Source organism: Aythya fuligula, chromosome Z (genome assembly GCF_009819795.1).
Source record: "Aythya fuligula isolate bAytFul2 chromosome Z, bAytFul2.pri, whole genome shotgun sequence".
In the NCBI taxonomy this organism is placed as follows: domain Eukaryota; kingdom Metazoa; phylum Chordata; class Aves; order Anseriformes; family Anatidae; genus Aythya; species Aythya fuligula.
Window position 1 is genome coordinate 25,086,874 of NC_045593.1, and position 16,917 is coordinate 25,103,790.

At 38.2% G+C, this 16,917-nt stretch overlaps 1 protein-coding gene across 2 annotated transcripts in view; it reads left to right on the forward strand.

The window, feature by feature from the left end:
- LHFPL2 (LHFPL tetraspan subfamily member 2) overlaps window positions 1-16,917 on the forward strand; it is a 125,198-nt gene that overhangs the window by 35,511 nt on the left and 72,770 nt on the right. Inside the window, exon 1 of one of the 2 annotated variants that reach the window (XM_032205975.1) lies at window positions 12,053-12,243. The exons of the other annotated variant lie outside the window; for it this stretch is intronic. The gene's annotated coding sequence lies outside the window, so the exon portion shown is untranslated. Of the gene's footprint in view, window positions 1-12,052; window positions 12,244-16,917 lie in introns of those variants that run through there. 2 annotated transcript variants of the gene reach the window in all.

The following is a 16,917-nucleotide window of genomic DNA, read 5'->3' on the forward strand; positions in this document are numbered from 1 at the left end:
TGCCTTTTTTTACCTCTGCTCTGTCATACTCTGTTTTGGGATTTGAGATAATCCTTATTGAAGTTCTATATACTGTCCCCATCCAGCAAGCTTTAAAGGAGGAACAGTTAATGCATGATTAATTGCCTTTGCTGGTTAAGTGGGATTTGACTCTTGGTGGGATGTCAAAAGAAAGTAAGTTTCCTTTATAACTTCAAAAAGTGGGATGGTTTCAGTAAGGAGAACTTTACATCCAGGGCCTGGAAAGTTTTCAGAGATATTTGAGAGAGATGGATAAGTTTTTGATATGAAACCTTGGAATTCAAGATTATACAAAGTATGTTTTTTATCAGTAATTTACATATAATTATTTTCTGTCTTTATCTTTAGAATATTTTATTCCTGCTTCCAAAGCTTCAATATTTTTTCTGTTTTCCTAGACCGTCACCATTCTCAGTCCTTGTGGCCCTTGAAAAGAGGAAATGCAGATGGTATCAGTTTTGAACTAAATGGTGTTGTGTCAGCCTCCATCTTGTAGGCTGGAGGGTTTTTTGCTTAGTTTTAAATCCAACCATTGACTTCTGAAGTTGCTCCAAGGTGTACATTTTCACAGCATCTCTTCAACTGCTGGTAGCCAGACTTGCTTTAGAGGCTTATTCTCAGTGAGGAAAACTTTACAGCAGGGCACATGACATGGTCACTATCCTGTTGTTTAAAGGCATCCATCTGTTTACTTTTGAGAAGTGTGGGAACTGTGAAGGAGCCGACTTCACAAATTTGCGTAAACAAAACTCAATGAGACTGGCTGTCAGGGAAAAAACTACATCCACATATACTACTGAAATGAAGGTTCTGCAGATGGGCCTGGTAAGATTATTTCTAGATGTGTAAATTGGTACTTTTTTTCAAAATGAACTACAACTGATGCTTTACGAATTATCCTGCTTAATCATTCAAAGAATAAATTGGGGTATTTACAGATAATTCATTTTCCATCTAGAGCTTTTGTTTTGCATATATATCAAATAATTAAAAAAAAAAAGTTGAATTTTGGGCAGTGGAAAAGCAATGTGGTATGTCATCTCTAAAAAATAAATAAATATGGCGAAGATCATTGGAGGCTGCCAAGCATAGACCTAAAAAATTTTTGTAAGAATACTAGTAGTCTTTGTCCAACTTTTGTAGATTGTCTGCTTTTAATTAGTCCCCAGCAGTAAAAAATATTGAGCTTAAAGAGCAGTGTACTCTGTGCTTTTGTGCTTTGAGTTCTTTTGCTTCTGGAATCTGGTTTTCCCAATGCTCTGTAAAGATTACATGCAGTAAACTGACTATGTTTTGGTTGCTATGAACAAATGAGGAATTTGAAAATACAGAAACAAGAGAGGAGAAATTGATCCTGGTGTTACACAGGAACATCTGTCTGGAGTTTCAAAGGCAGCTAGCAATCAGCTAAGGCAGATTTTCTGTCTGGCTGTATGAGGACTGTGTGAGCTGTTGTGTCTATGTTGAAGCTGCTATTGTTCTCCTGCTGTGAAATGACAGATGGATGTGTCTATTCTGAGAGATTTGTGACTTTTGGCTGACTTGTGCTTTCAGAATTCATGCATAATAGAGCTTTCTCTAGTCCTTCAAGAGGGAAGAAAAACAAAAATGGGGGAAAAAAAAAGCAACAAATGAAACATATGGTGCCAGTCTGTATTGTGAAATCATCAAAAGTATATTTCTATCTTCTTTTTGAATACAGATTATTTTTTTCTGAAGGGGAGCTATTGGCTTTTGGTTTATTTCTGTGAGGAAGTAACATATTCAGTACATGTATATGGTCTCCTTTGACTGAGATAAAAAATTATGGTGCTATTCTAAAGTATTTACATAACCAATCAATGCTGAAAATCTGGATCCTAAATAAAAATAATGATGATGAAGACTGAATTTATTAACAGTTTGAGAAGGGAAAGTATATAATTCAGAAATACATGTTGTGTTTTTATTGATTAGTTTTCTAATTGAGTTTGCTTTACTTCATATGTAGCATGTATATGTATGATACTTGGGTTAATGAATATATTGTATGTATATGAAAACAGGGCTTTTGTGGCTAAGTCTTAATAATACATTCATCTATGTTCAATCCACGTAAATGTGTTTCTGTCTTGAACTAAATGATCCTAGCATTAAAAAAGGAGATGGAATGAGCACTATTCTTGGAACTTCTAAAGAAAAAGTACTACCAGATCAACTGGGATTGTTGTTACAAAGCAAAACTGGATGCTGATGCGTACTTCTCAGTTTGCATTTGTTTAGTTTAAACACTGAAATTTTTGCTTCTATAATGTTTCCTCTGCAAGTCTGTGAATCGCTAAGGCAATCCATTGGTAAAGTATGCACTACTGTAATTGTTTAAACTGAGAGCTATGAACCATCCTTCTGGAGTGAAGGGTCTGTTTAAACAAAGTGTTTATTTAAGCTCTGTACAAACAAATACCTAATGAAGAGCTATATATTGTAAAAGAGGAAAACATGAAGTGGGCTGTGGGTCAAGGCACCATCTTTCTTTTCCAGGATGTTTTATTGTCACATTAATAGTAGATCTGTGTTATTAATTGATGGGAAAGCCAGCTATTTAGTTAAATATTTGACTTGTCTTTTCACATGGTTTCAGCATGTTGTGTACCTGGATGTGTGGCAAAGCATTGGTGGAAACATATCGCTTCGAGAGCATTAGGCTGAGTCAGCAAGTTGGTGATTCTGTCCTGCTCTTAAACTAGAAAGAGATTGTCAAATCTAATTCCTTCATCTGCTGTGTTCTTTGGAAAATCATTTCTTTCTGCTAATATACAACTTCATATGTCAAAAATAATTTGTGCAGTTCAAAGCAGTGTGTTTGGGTGCTAATATGGGTATTTAGCTTGATCCTCTTGATCCTTGATTACTTGATCCTCTTCAGCATTATCTGAGTTGCAGTGAAAGTTGCAGTAAGTTCCTGCTTACCTGAATGATCTTTGCCAGCATGGATCCACAGTCCTTGCCAGCTGTGTTTCTGAATGACTCTAAGATGTTATGGTAAGGGTATGATTGATTTCAGCCCTGTCTTTCCTGAATGATAAAGTATAATTACTGCTGTAACTATGGGTTTTGGGTAAGCCTCTTAAAGGCTCTAGCACTCTGATGACTGGTAAAGATATATTACTATATTGACCGCAAACAGTTGATGTGGGGTTTTGTACTGCTTAAGTCCCTTCATTGCGTTGAACATGACAAACTGGAATTGTGCAGTACCTGTGCACAAGTAAAATTACAGGCTGCAAGCTGATCAAACTTTTAAGTATGGATATTTTACTGTTGAGTGAGTACTGCTGAAGGGAATGGCTCTACTATTGTACTTTCTGAGCTACAGGAAGATTTGAAGCTCCAATGCATGTGTTAACCTAACTCAACATCCACAAAGACAGGTAGCATTGATGGAAAATTTAAACAGAATGCATAATTGTGAGAAATTGTGTGTGTTGTATAAACAGGGAAAATAATATTTGACTCTTTCACTCACTTGTTCTTAGCTTTTCCTTTCCTTTAAAAACTTCTTTGTCTTTATTTTTTTTTAATGAGAAAAAAAAATAGAAGGAGAGAAAGAGAAGCATCTTTTGATGCTTTTTTTCTGTGCCTTGAAGGCTAACTAAGTTAGTGTAACAAATATTTAAATCAGTGCATTTATGATAGTATTGTCACTGGCAGTACCAACAGGTTGCTTTAGCTGATTGATGCATAATGCGTGTTAGAGGTGTAATGTCTTTTTCATGTGCCGGATCCAGCGTTCATCTTACTTTCTAGGTAATCTGACATTTCCATTTACTTCAAGGCAGGTACTGAGAATTAAAAAGAAAAAAATAAAATAGCCTTTTTGGTATTTTTGTGCTCTCTGTTTCCTGGCAAGCTGTCAGAACGTTTTTTGTGTCTCCTGTCCCTGACAGGGTGAGCTACCTCACAGTCTCTTGGAGAATTTCCTAACTACAGGCCTTTTGAGACACATCTGGGGAGAACTTGGCAGGAAAGAGACAGTTCTGACTGAAATTGAGAGCTAACAGGGGATTTCCATTAGTACAATAGCCTCTCGTTATAGCAGTAACTGCCTCAGACCGGAACGATGGAGACACCAGCTTCCTGCGCTTTCCCAGCAGAGTGGCTGAAGGCGATACCCAAGCAAGCCCCCGCTTCCCGAGAGCAGGCCCCCGCTTCCCAAATCTGGCCAAAGGGGTTTACTGAGTTATTCAGAAGTGCATTGTTAAACATCTGTTTAAACAGTCTGTTTTATTATCCCTTAACATGCTTCTCAAGGTAAGCAATAAGGCTACTGGCCTACGTTATTTTTTACTCTACTAACCTTATTTTGTTTTATTTTTGGAAGATGTTTGACCTACTGATTACCCTTAAGCAACAAATTACTGATTTCATTCTATCTAGATGGCCAGGAGTAACCCTTACTAAAGTCGTTTCCCATCATTTTCCTCTCTTGTTCTCTCCAGGGAACTCAGCATACTGTTTAAGCCTCTGATTAATTTATCTTGCTTTTTCACTGATTTTAATAGTTTACCATACTCATGTAAGACCTAGGAGGTTGCCAAGCCAAAGTCAGCGTTATCCTTCTTTTGTCTGAAGAGAGTCTTTGGGATGGAAGGAGGAGACTCTCTAGAGGATTGGAGAAGAGCAAATGTAGAACTAGACTCCATACCTTTTTTTTTTTTTTTTAATGTGATTGGCAAAAAGAAGGGAATTGTAAGACAGTCAGTAAAATCTTAAAAGGAGGGGAAATTATAAGCCAGTGAGCAAAACCTTTATCCCTGCACATTTTTTAACAAGTTATTAAACAGTTGCTTTGTAAGCACCTCTGGGAGATTAAAATTTATAAGTATCCAGCATATATTTATCAAAAACAAACGGTGTCAGACAATTTTAATTTCCTTCCTTGGCAGTGTAGCTGCCTTTGTAGATTAAAAGTTCAGTAGATGGATGAGATATCTTGACATTGTTATTTTTTTTTTTCGTGCAGTGACTGCACGTGATATTCTTTGTGCTATCTCATACCTCATCCCCAGAAAATGGCTAAGGAACTCCACATGAAGTCACTATGATGGTTGAGAAAAGGTCTCCAAGTATAGTATTGATGGATTACTGACAGCTAAGAGGGCATTTCAGATAGGTCAGCGTGTTTTCTGTTTGGTGATCTGTATTTTATTTAGGCAGTTGACTAGCAGAATACACAGAATATGTTTGTTAACAGCAGCAAGCTAGGGTGTTGCATTAGCATGGTGAAAATTTAAGATAAATTCTGAATGATGACAAAAAATGATTTGCAAGCTGTGATCTTCAAATGAAGTGAATCAAATGATTGCTTACAAGGTGTAGAGAAGGGTAACTCACAAAATAAGCTTATTTTTACTAAGCCAAAATTCACACATGGTACTGTGCCTCCAGTAGAATATATTTAATGGTTTCTCATGTGGAAAAGTGTTGTTTGAAAAGCCACCATCCTGATAATTTGGAGAGAGAGCCTAAAGGCTATCCAAATGCAAACTGAAATTCTAAAAGGTGAGCACAAGTTGGTATGGTTTGCACATTTTTTGAAAGAAGAGTTGAAACCTAAAATAGTGTAGCCAAAGAGAACCTGAGGTTTATGATTGAATAACAAATAGCACCTGGGATGTATGAACAGGGAATGTCACATGCAAGAAGGGCAGTAGCTATTTTTCTCATCAGTGGTGATATCTCATACACAGTATCGTATGCATTTTAGGGTTACTAGCTTTTTTCTTTTTCTTTTTTTTCTTTTTAAAGGACACAAACATTTTGAGAGTGTTTTAAGAAAGCAGCTGTAACAAAGTGCTTTGAAAATCCAAGAAAAATTTGAAGGAAGTGACTGTTTCATCTCACTGAGGGTTGTTAGGAGACACATCTCATGGGAAGTGAAAGGCTTTGTAGGAGATGGTCACTAGTGGGGTCCTCCAAGGCTCCATGTTAGGGCCAATCCTCCTCGATGTTTTTATAAACGATTTGGATGTAGGACTACAAGGTGTTTTGAGCAAATTTGCCAATGACAATAAACTTGGAGGAGTTGTGGACTCAGCTGAGGGTGGAAAGGCCTTGCAGACAGATCTGGACAGATTGGAGAGCCAACCACATGAAATTTAACTAGAGCAAGTGCTGGGTCCTGCGCCTGGGATGGGGCAACCCTGGCTATACGTACAGACTGGGTGATGAGATGCTGGAGAGCAGCCCCACAGAGAGGGATCTGGGGGTTGTGGTTGACAGCAAGTTGAATATGAGCCAGCAGTGTGCCCTGGCAGCCAGGAAGGGTAACTGTATCCAGGGGTGCATCAAGCACAGCATCGCTAGTCAGTCAAGGGAAGGGATTGTCCTGCTCTGCTCTGCGCCAGTGTGGCCTCACCTCGAGTACTGTGTGCAGTTCTGGGCACCACAGTACAAAAATGATGTAAAACTGTTGGAGAGTGTCCAGAGGAGGGCGATGAAGATGGTGAAGGGCCTAGAGGGGAAGACATATGAGGAGCGGCTGAGGTCACTTGTCCTGTTCAGCCTGGAGTAGAGGAGGCTGAGGGGAAACCTCATTGTGTCTACAGCTCCCTCATGAGAGGGAGTGAAGGGGAAGGCGCCGACCTATTATCCTTAGTCACGAGTGATAGGACCCAAGGGAATGTTGTCAAGCTGAGGCAAGGGAGATTTAGGCTAGACATCAGGAAGAGGTTCTTCACCGAGAGGGTGGTCGCACACTGGAACAGGCTCCCCTGGGACATAGTCACTGCACCAAGCCTGTTGGAGTTTAAGAAGTGTTTAGACTGTGCACTTAGTCATGTAGTCTAAAATTTTGGGTAGACCTGTGTGGTGCCAGGAGTTGGACTCGATGGTCCTTATGGGTCCCTTCCAACCTGGGGTATTCTATGATTTTATTCTATTCTATGAGATACTACTATTTTTTCTGCTTTCTCTAGTGGGAGATAGTATGACTTGGGGTGGATAATAGAAAGATAAGAACTGTCTAAGGTATACAAATTTCTGTGGCAGCTGATTGATACCCTGCATTTATGATGTGGTTTAGCTCTACGTATTCTCAATAACACGTGTGTGTAAGTTAGTTGTTGAATAGATGACTTAAAGATGTTGTGAAATAGCCTTTGAAATGAGAGATATCCAGAAACTGGTGAGACACTGAATATTTTCATGGAGGAACTATCTATATTCGCTTGTATCTCACAGTAAGTATTAGATAAGATGATCTTCTGAAGTCTTTTGTAGTTCCATTTGTGATTCTACTAGTGTAGGTGCAATTTGATTCAAGGAACAAAAAGCAAACTGGCTTCTGAAACAAGATCTAATCCCAGAGGAATGACTGTTCATTTGGGAAATATTATGTCAGAGAGTAGTGAAGCGCTCTGTTTCTTCAGCAGACTTGATTTGACCAAAATTCTAGATAAAACTGAAGTGATGCAGATTTTGACAGAAATGTAATGGTTAACTGAAAACAAACAAACAAACAAACAAAAAAAGTAAAAAAAAAAAAAAAAAAAAAAAGTAACATTTAAGAGAAGAAGGTAGCAGAAATTTTGGTCTAAACGACTTCTACCCTGGACTGAGTAAGATCAATGCACTGCACTGGAACACTCCGGAGATGAGATCCACCTGTCCAGTCTTGATTTCTGGAACAGCATTCTAAAAGTGCACTGGTATTTAACCTCTTTGCAGAAAGCAACCTCAGCCTTTATATCTGGTTGTACCTAATTTGTTTTCCTGTTTGAGAGCTAGCTGTGGATCATGGCTTGTTTCTCAGCAGTGAATAAAATCACATATGAAAGAAGTAAAATCATTTTTCTCATCTGTAATTTTTGTTTCTCACAATACTTATACATAACTGTCTAAATCTGTTGTCATACATTATATGAGGTTGTTTGCAGAAATGGTAATTAATGCTTCTTGTGAAGGGGAGGAGGATTGAATGGGAGGGGAATAACACTCTAATGTCTCTGTACATTTTGTGCATGTTGGTTTGACTGCCTTTATTTGGCATTTTTTCCAGTACTTCATGAGAAAAGAAGAAAAGCTGTATTCTGGTCAGACCAAGTGTCCTTTTAGCTCAATGTTCTCATGGAAGGCAGCCAGTAAAGGTGCTTTGGGAGAAAAAAGTAAAAAGTGCATTAAGTATAGTGATTCTTTCCCATGGTTGGGTCCCTTAATTAGTGTTTTAGGGACTGCCTTAGCTGAAAGTTGCACACAAGCATGTTTGGTTTAAATAAGCAGTAGAACGTCCGTCATTTGAGAATTTACATGTAGTTCTTTTTTGAGCCCATTTATGCTTTGTGGGTGTCCGGGGTCTTGGTGCAATGATTTGCTAACTTAAGTATTATGGGTTGTGAAGAACAAACATTTCCTCGTTTCAGATTTACAACTTCATCGGCTGCCCTCTAGTGTGGGGGTTGTTTTTGTTTTTTGTTTTGTTTTGTTTTGTTTTGTTTTGTTTTCAGTGAGAAATGGTTGCTTGTTGACTTTTCCATACATCAGTCGTTCTGCCAGCCTCTGTGCTCTTATTCTTGGTGATTTTTCTTCTTTGCTGAAGACTTCAAGTCTGTTTGGCATTGGAAAGTTTGACAGGGCTCCAGTCAGTCTCACAACACTGTGAAAGCACTGCTGGTGGCCAAGGCACTATAGTTTTTTACTTTCCCACCGGTAAAACTGGCCAAGATTTCTTCAATTAACTGAGGTTCTTTTTCTGTGAAGTCCTATTAATGCCTGTTTGCAATTATTATGAATTACAGATTACACCTATAAATTAAGAAGGAACCAGCGTATTTCTGAAAATGAAAACTTCCATGAGTAGTATATTATTTAAGTTCCTCTCTTTGTATGCTGTACATAGTCATTGCAATACACTTGTAGTAGGTATATTTGTATGGTTTCTCCTTTTACTTTATATAAAGATTTGAAAACACTGAAGGCAATCTTATTAAAGCATCGTGCTTTAATAAATATGTTGATAAACAGCTCATGTGTCTGAGAAACAAGATGTTAAGTAAAATTTCAGTTAAATAGGAACATAATTATTTCAGAATGTAAAGTAACAAACACCTGGTTTTGTTTCCAAAGTAAATCATCCATCTATGGCTGGTTATGAATTGGATCCAAATCATGACCCAAATTTGTTGAGCCAAGTTTGTTAAGCAGAATCTTTCCCAAAACCCTGTCAGTCCAATTTTACGGCTTTCTTGACCATTAGCCAGCAATATGTGCCTGTCTGCAATTTATCAAACACAGTGTTACTCCCCTTTTGGCTATGCTGTACCCTTTTGGCCTTGCACAGGGGAGTGAGGTTATATGGAGCAAACAGTAGCAGAAAGGACAGTGCATGTATGGCTTTGAGGGTTTACAATGTATAGTAGTGCTATGCAGTGTGCAGTATTAGTGAAAAGTGAGTAGATTTCTGCTAAACATGAATGTCTTGAATGTGACGTGGTGGTAGAAAGTCAGCAGCGAGGCTGGTGAGACATGGCCCAAACAAAAATGTCTCAGTCCTGTTCATTCCTGCATTAGGAGGAAAACATACTCTGTCATATTAAGAATTAACAAGTGTGTTTAGCACATAGCCCTACCTGCTATGTAAGTGTCTTTTATACAGCCTCGTTATAAGGCATTTCCCTCCATGAGCTGTTAATTTTCTGGACTGGCTTCTCTAAGTGCTTCTCTCTCTAATTTTTCATACATATGGTTGATAACAGCCATTGACAGAAAGGCAGACTTGTCAACACTAGCAGGGTACCTTTGCATTTTACAAAAATAGGTGGCCAAGTGCAGGAGAGATTATAAAATATGCTGTCAGAAGTCTTGATAAACTGCAAAAGACAAATCTGACAAAAATAAGTTTCATTATTAGCAAGAGCTTATGGAACTACTTTAATTAGTTTTCCATAGCTGAGGAATTCTTTACCATATAAGGGTTTATTTTAGATGCAAGCTTTCCATTAGCAGCCAAACACACTGTAAATTTTAATTAAAATAATTCAGACTTCACTCCTCCAAAAGTTGGTGAAATATGCCTCTTTGTTTTGTTTGATTTTTTTTTTTTCATATATTGTATGGAGAGCTTAAGCAGCGAAAAGGATCCAATGGATGGTGTGGTTTTCCTTACTGCCTGCTAGCTTGTGTGGAGAATAAGACACATGTGCAGTTTGCAGCTCCACAACAGAAGCTTGCACTAGACCATGCCATTCTCTACTAAATGTTACTTGGAACTGCATGCCATACAGAATTTAAAAAGTGGACAGGAAAGTCTGCTGGAAAGCAGAATAAAGACCAGGTCAGCAAGTGAAAGGAGTTGGGCCAATATGTGGCCTGCTATGAATAATTGAGCCTAAAATTAAGGGGAAATATTTTATGGGTGTTTCCCCTGCATCTTTGTCAGTGTTGTTTTGAGTTACAGAAGTTGAAAGCAAACTACAAGTTTTGGCAAGCAGGCTAATGCTTTCTAACAGAATGGTCATAAATGATGACTTAAAACATGGTTTTCAAAGTAGTACAAGTGATTGCACTTGTGCTATTATCTAGTAACTCACACAGTGTTTAAGTTACGTTGTTACAATTCCTTGGCTCCTTCCTTCTTTGAATTGTTAAATGTCCCTTTTACTTAGAAACTGAGAATTCTGACTGTCAAGGTTTGTATGCCCAATAGATCAAATTTAGAGTAGCATTAAAACTGTAATTAAACATTTTTAGTGCTTCAAAATTGAATTGTTCTGTAGCAGTCACTAATAGTTTAAAGCTATGCTACTGATACTAGCAGGAGCAATTGAACTAAGCAAGTGCTTATCACTTTTAAAAATCTTACTTTGAGTATACAGCACTTTTGTTGTTGTTTAAGGTTACTTTTTTCCTTTCATAGCTAAGTGATTTTTATTATCATTTTATATTTGCTTTGCTGTAAAATATCAGTCAAAGAGCATTGGTTTGGGTGTGGAGGGGTTCTTTGTAGCCTTGTTTCTAGGCATTGTTCCAAAGTACACAGTTAAAGTGCTTTATAGGTCTTGTTTAGGGCAGGGCTTCTAATGCAGAGATCACCACTGAGTCCTTTTGATACAATTTTGCAAATATTTAGTTCTTGATCTTTATTTCAAACTCAACATTGCATTTTTGTAGAGTGTGGCAGTTAAAAACGTGACTGTCCTGTGCTTTAAAGAGGAACAAGGAACTTCTCTATTTTTTCTGCATACATGGTGCTTTTGGAGAAGTCTGGCAATGGGAGAGGAGGAGAGGACAGGAGAATTAATTGTATTAGAAGGCTCAGGAGGTCATCTTGCTGCAAGGAATGTTAAGCAGAGAGCTTCAGCTGGATTATTACGGTGAGGCTGTACACTGATCTGTTCTTCAGTGCCCATGACTGAAGTTTATGATGCATGGTAGATGCCTTTAGGCAGAGAATGAGTAGCCAGCTTTTCATTAATTTGTAACAGAGAGACTGGTGGGAACGTTGTTCCATACCATAGAGAGCCTGTAGTGAATTCCTTCAGCGTCAAGAAAGCTAAAAATAATACTCAAAAACGTGGGCTTTAGCCAGACCCTTTGTTTTCTGAACATCCATTTGCACAGGGGTTAAAACTTCACTATGAAAATAAGAAGAGCCAGAAATACCTTCTCTCATCTTAGTGTAATCTTGAGACCATTAAGCTGTTGGATATATTTTGGAAAAGATTTAAAATCGGTCAGTAATGCTTATATATACAATATGCCTGGAATGATTTGGGGAATTTGTCTATGTGCAATTAACAGATTTTCTAAGAAAACTCATGCTGCTTGTAAGCTCTCTGCATCCTTGTAACTCTTTCTATGCTCCTTTCCTGTGTGTGCTTTCAGTGAGGGGTCTGGGGTGGATGATCCAGCCCATCTGTCTCAATCAAATCCTGTGGCTTACAGTAAGCAGAACTGAGGAAGAACTGCACACTAGATAAAAACCAGTTTTCCTCAGCTGCTGTGTGGAAGAGTAATGTTTCAAGAAATTTTAATTTCCACAGGAAAAGGAACCAAGATAAGAGACCTTCTCACAGCCCTTTGAAAACAGGGGTGGAATGGGTCCTGGAGGAAGATATAACAGTGTGGGGAGAAAACAATGAAGCAACGAACTGCTGAAGGGAGCAGTGCTGATGCTGTAGCTGAAAGTGGCTGAAGGAGGCTGGTGGCAGGGTGAACAGAAAGCTTCTGAAAAGACAGCAATGAGAGGTGAGCTGGAAATCTTGGTCATGCAGAGATTTCTGATCGAGTCCCCAGGCATTTTGAAGTATGGGGGGGAGAGGGAACTGAGGCAGGAAGCTGCCTTTATGGGCCCGTATAGGCTTCAGTGTCAGTGTGAAACTAGAACACATTTAAATTATTTTTAAAATAAGCCTTAAAAAATGTACATTTGAAGCTCTAAAAAGCTTCAGAGAGTGAAGACGTAAAAATGCTGGATGAAGCTGTGTGGGTGTGTTTCAGCAGCATCATATTCCTAAGAAGCAAACTATAAATGGCAAGGATGGTGTTCAGGGCAGAAACCTGTCCCTGGTGGGTGTTTCACACTTCTCAGGAGGGATGTCCATGCTAGAGTCTTTTCCTGCGGATAAACGGAAGCACTCTCTTCCCTACCCCCCCAAAAAAAATCAAACCAAAACAAAAGGAAATACAAAATTATTGGAGTAGTAAGATGCTGTCCTGCTCCCTGTGTGGCAACCAAGTTGTTAGGGTGCTTAGCCATGAAGTGAAAAGTAGATGTGTTTCTCACTGCAAGGTGGTTCAGGTTGTCCCACCTTTCCCGGCCAGAGAGGAGAGCTCAAGCTCTTGGCTCTCAAGAAGAGCGTGGAGATTTATCACTGCTCTGGAGACTCTTCTTGCGGCCTTAAACAGTAGAAAAGGACTTTTTGAAGTCACTGCAGTGGTTGGTTGTGATTGGTTTCAGTGGCCAGGGTATTGTTCATGTGTCTGTGAATTTGGGAAGAAAGAAAATGAAAATACTCAACGTTAGGTTAAACTCCACAACCCATGAAATGAGCTATATACACATTAGAATGTTCAGCAAGATGTTTTTTTTGTGGTGTGCAGGTCTGTGAATAAAGCTTCTGTCACTCACTTGGGTGAGGGTCTGGCAAATATAATTCCTTAACTTTTTTTTTTTTTTTTTTTTTTTAATTTGCAGAAATAAGAAAGATGCATTTATCAGAAAAAAAATCCTTCCTTAAAATTCAGACAGGAAACAAATGGAAATCCCATTAACATTGTATTGAACCAGGAAAATATTCTTAATTTACAGATATCCTTTTGACTGAATACATGAATGTACTTCTTTTTGTAAAATGGGGTGGAATAGTTGAATTTAAAAGCTGTTTGGGGCAATGTAAACATATTACTAACCCCAATGCTTAAGTGAAGGAAATGTGTCCTTCATGCTTTCCCTTAGGAGTTAATGCTTTGCATTAAGTGGTAGTAATTTGCACAACCTATAAATAAAATAAGTAAACTATAAGGGACTAAAGGTATTTTTTTCTTCCCTTCTCTTTTAAGGAGTGCCCTTCATCTCTTTACTGTGCATAGCTGCACTACGAAAGAGAGCTGTATTCAAGTATATTCAAAAGCACTAGAAGGAATTTATTGTTTTCTTACTCCTGAGCCTTAAATATATGTTCCTTTCATATTATTATTTATGTTAATGATGATTTTAGAGACATACTTGATCAGTTGATAAATAGGACACTGAAACAGTTGATAAATAGGACACTGAAAGTTGCCATGAAAACTTTTTGTTTTGCTTTGTTTTTATTCTGTAGGAATATAGAAAATTTATTTGGTCTCATTGTTGGCTTCACAGCTTTCCTACACAGGTCTCTTTTTTTTTTTTTTTTTTTTTTAATGTTTCATCTAAGAGTATTAAGCACACTTAGCATTCTGTCTTTTCTAATGAGCTTTTTTAAAATGTAGACAAAAATATTCAACTTGTTTTATATAAGCATTAATAAAATTGGAAATTAGAGAAGGATGGTTGCTCCTTTATTATCCTCAAGAGTTATTAAAACTTTCTTCCACCTCCATTCTTTCTGCTTCCCATTTTAGTTTATTATTAATTTGTTTGAATTATTTTTTTTCACTTCAGATCATCCTTGTTACAGATCATCCATGTTTCAAATGGAAAAAAAAATCCCTCCAAAGTTATTGTTTAAAAGAAGTTTTGAACAAGGTTGTCCTTCCACATAGGCAGAAGGATGACAGCTGCATCACTAACAGTCTAAGATTCCCCAAAATTGCTGTCAAGAAGCTCCTTGGCTTCTCTTCTTGTCCTTGCAATGTTGGATCACTGCTCAAACATGAAGAGTCAGAGTGGCTTCCAGGTTGAATCTGTTGTTCTATGGCTACAAAGGATGTGCTTTATGTTCATCTTCAGGCAGTCCCTATCAGACTTCATTTTTTCACTCTTCAGCTTTTTCTTGTTTTGGCATTCATTTCTTTGAATCATAGCATCATAGAATGGTTTGTTTTGAAAGGGACCTTAAAGGCCATCTAATTTCAACTCCCATGCCATAGACAGGGACACCTCCCACCAGACCAGGTTGCTCAAAACCCTATCCAAGCTGGCTTTGAGCACTTCTGGGGATGGGGCATCCACAGCTTCTCTGGGCAACCTGTTCCAGTTCCTTCACCACCCTCATAGTAAACAATTTCTTCCTTATATCTAACCTAAACCTACCCTCTTTTAGTTTAAAGCCACTCCCCCTTGTCCTATTACTACAGTTCCTGACAAAGAGTCCCTACCCAGCTTTTCTGCAAGACCTTTAGGTATTGGAAAGTTGTTATAAGGTCTCCTTGGAGCCTTCTCTTCTCCAGTTGAACAGCCCCAACTCCCTCAGCCTGTCTTCATATGAGAAGACAGCCCCTTGATCATCTTCGTGTCCCTTCTCTGGACTTGTTCTAGTATGTTCACATCCTCCTTGTGCTGGGGACCCTAGAGCTGAACACAGCCCTCTAGGTGGGGTCTCACAAGAGCACTGTAAACTTTAAACAAAACTTTGAAAGGTTCTCAGTAAACAAGGCTTTGCCTTACAAACAGTAAGAGGCTGGTGGTGAAATCCTTGGTGAAGTCTATAACTGAAGAAGCCAGACCTGCAGTAGTAAGGTTCTTGAATGTTAATCATTTAATCATTCTGTGGTAGATAGTTAATAGGATTAGATAAAGGTTTAAAGGAACTGAAATCAATTCACTACTAAGAACTTTGGAGCTGCAAAACTGCATTAAACCTAAAAGACATAATTACTAATTGTCATGAAGAACATGCTTTTTGTAGCATAACATTCAACTTTGGTTTTATATACATGTAAAGTTTCCAGAATTTCCATAAGGCTTCTGATTTTGAAGATGCAGAAAGAAAAGGTTTCTCTTTTCCTTGTTTGTCAGCAGCAGCTGCCTGTGATTTTTTTTTTTTTTTTTTTGCTAGATGACAATTGCAAGCAACACATTTTAAAAAGCCAAATGTGATATGCATCTTTATATTACTTTATAGCGACAAAACAAAAACAACAACATCAACAAAAAAATACAACCAAAAAAACACCAACTGTGACTAAAGGCTATATGAAGTGAAGTCTCTGGCCTCACAGGTTCCTGATCATTGATGCATGTAATTTTTAAAATTGTCAAAAAAAGTGATTGTGGCAACCAACTACCAGTAAAAAGCTTCTTTGATCAGATTTTAAAACTGCCTGTAAATATTTGTGGAGTTTGATTGTAGTGTGATATAGTGTGATAATGGAAACATTGTAGGTTGTTTACGAAGAAAGTAATGTTGATGGTTGGAGAAAATGAAGTAGTGTTTAGTTGATTGATCTTTGATAAAAGTAATAATAATAATAAAAACTTTCAGGATCAAGATGCTTCTAATTGACTTTGCAGGAAGCCATTATGTTAGGCATGAAGCTTTGAGAGCCAAGCTTAATGTCAGTACGTGCCACCATCCTGAACTGTTTGTCTTTAAGGTTGCCAGTGAGTACTTAGAAATGGGGTAAATAATTTTACTAAGCTTTTAACCTTACAAATAAGCCTGGAAAATGTACAGGGTTTTGATTCTTACTTATAACAACAACAACAAAACAAAAAAAGCTTGTTGGGAGCTAAATGTCGTGAGATCTCAGGATGTCTACTGTGTAAAGTCTGTGTGTTTAGCTGTTTAAGTTCCTTACTTCACCAAAATTCAAATGTAGGCTGGGAATGCTCAGAATTACAGATCTGTGTATTGTCTACCCAGAAGCAGGTTTTTCTTCATGTATCAATGTCAAGAGCCAGATGTTTATTTCCTGAGGGGCTGGACTCAGCCACTGCTGGTGGAGTTCAGGCTGTTATCCCAAAGAAAAGGAAATTTAGGCTGCAGAAACCACACATGGCTCCTGCTCTGCTGGAGCCAGCAGGGCAGGCAGGCAATTTCTGGATGAGGAGTATGCGTTTCTGAATCCCTCTGTCTGCCAGAGACTCTTCAGCTATCCCTGCTCTGGCCAGACCACTTGGACTGTTTTCCCAGGTACGATTTACCAGTCAGTTGTCTTTCTGTGCGGCAGCACGGCTGTGTCATATCAGTTGGCACTGGTTGCCTTTGATTTGGCTGCTCTGTGGGAAAAGCAGCCACGTCCACATCTACAACCATAAGCAGGTGCCTAAGGAAGAGGAGTACAGGTGAGGACAAAGTACTGCATCAAAATCTATATTTAATTTGAATATGTTTGAAAAATCTTTGGGAAAAAAAAAAAAAAGAAGAAGAAGAAAACTCAGGGAATGTATTATGAATTAAGTGAGCGCACAGTTCTGAATTAATTTGTATTGTATCTTACTAGTAGTCAAAATCTGTACTTTTTGTTATAGGGTGCCATCAGGGTGGGCTCCAA